This window comes from Amblyomma maculatum, unplaced genomic scaffold (assembly GCF_055883805.1).
Source record: "Amblyomma maculatum isolate TAMU_Amacu unplaced genomic scaffold, ASM5588380v1 scaffold_34, whole genome shotgun sequence".
NCBI lineage: Eukaryota > Metazoa > Arthropoda > Arachnida > Ixodida > Ixodidae > Amblyomma > Amblyomma maculatum.
This window is the reverse complement of record NW_028146759.1, coordinates 563,008-565,101: the sequence shown is the minus strand read 5'-3', so window position 1 is coordinate 565,101 and position 2,094 is coordinate 563,008.

The following is a 2,094-nucleotide window of genomic DNA, read 5'->3' as shown; positions in this document are numbered from 1 at the left end:
GGTTTGATGTATGCAGACGATATTGTGCTGCTAGCTGAGAGTCTGGAAGAATTGCAAACTCTAGTTACGTATTTCGAAGATGAAGGGGACGCTCTGGGCTTCAGTTTCAGCGCAGTTAAGTCGGGTCTGATGATTTTCAACAGCTAAACTGATCAGGGTCTTAAAATACAAGGCCATGAAATACCTAGAGTAGCTGAATATAAATATCTGGGGGCATGGGTAAAAGAACGATTGGCATACATTGGAAAGCATGAGCAATCACTTAAGGCCAAATTGAGAAGGAATGCCGGGATAATGAAGCATAAGGCGTTGTGGGGATACAATAGGTATGAGGTTTTGAGGGGTATTTGGAAAGGAATTATGGTGCCCGGACTTACTTTCGAAAATGCGGTTTTGTGCCTAAAATCAGAGGTACAGTTGACATTAGAAACAAATCAGAGATCCGTTGGACGATTAGCACTAGGTGCCCACGGCAAAACTAAAATGAGGCGGTACAGGGAGATATGGGCTGGGCATCTTTCGAAGTACGGGAAGCTCAGAGTAAAATATTATATGAAGAACGCCTGAGGAAATTGGACAATAGCAGATGGGCAGCTAAAGTATTTAAATACCTGTACCTAAAAAGCGTTGACTGACAATGGAGGAAAAGAACTAGGAAACTAACTAGTAAGTATGCTAGTAACAAGGACGGAGAAATAAAGAGCATCAAGCAACAGGTGAAAAACACAGAAGGTAAAAATTGGATAAAATCGATGAAAAAGAAACAGAGTGTGGAATTATACCGAAAGTGGAAAATGCAGATCAAGAAGGAATATTTCTTTGATAACTCAAGAGGCAGTGCCCTACTTTTTGAAGCTAGATCATGGTGCCTTAGATCACGCAGCTACAAAAAGAAATTTAACAATTTTAGATGACGCATGTGCTGTATGTGGGAACTCCAGTGAAACAATTGACCAAATTATACTCGAATGTAATGGTATCCATCCGGAAGTTGGGGCTGGCGCAATCACTGTTCCTGAAGCTCTGGGGTTTAGAAATACCAGTGGCCGGGTGAATAAACCGGCGGTGGGAACCTGCAAAAAACGACTGGAAGAAATGTGGCTGAAAAGCAGAGAAGTGCCATAATGTTAGTAATGTAGGAACAAAAATTTAATAAATAGAATCATGGTTTAATTATTGATTTAGAATGGTTAAATAAGATATATGGAGAAAAATGAGCATGATAGCTACTGCTACCACCCCGTTTCAAAGGCGACGCTCCTATATTCCATCCATCCATTCCATCCATCCATCAATACTAAGGCTCCTCTATTTTTTTAAAGGTAGCGACAGGTCTCGATCCAGCCGCCCTTCCCTGTGATTGGCCGGTTGGCAGCACGTGACCTCTTCGCCACGAAGCTCCGACCAAAGGGTTCAGCAGTTGTCGCTGTGCCGCTCAAATTCATGGAAGTCTGCGCTTTCGAGCGTGGTATTGGCCGATTAGGTAAGCAAAAATTACTTCACACGCTTCTTTTGCATTTTTAGGAGTGTATATGCAGTTCTTGATGCTTAAACGTACGCAAGAATTACGTGTCTCAACTCAAATTTTGCAGCGTAGGCTTGACCTGCGGCTATGACAGGCTGCTGTGCCTTCGGCTGCCGGAACCGCGCGGAAGACGCGAAAAAGTTATTTTCCATTCCTCGCGGTGGCAATAACGCCAGCAGAAGAAAGCTATGGCTTCACAGGATCAGGCGGAAGAATTTAAATCCCGGGGAAAACACCTGACTCCGCGAAGCAAGTGCTTTGTGGGTGCTGAAACATCCGTTCGCCTCGCCAGGGTGGCCTATAACTGTGTAGTCACTCTTTGTATTGTGGATATGTAGTGAAAATACAGTCGTTTCGCCTTCTTACTTTCCACGAAATGGTCAGGGCTGCAATATAACGCCTTTTTAAGTTACACGCGATTTTTGCCTGTAATAAGCAGCCGGTATATTCGCTGAGCATTGCGTCATTAGAAAGTAGGGTCTAGAGCTATTTTTTTAGAGCGGCCCTTGCCATTTATTTAATTTCACCTGCGTGTTAAAGCAACCGTGCCGGTGCAGCAGTTTGTAGAG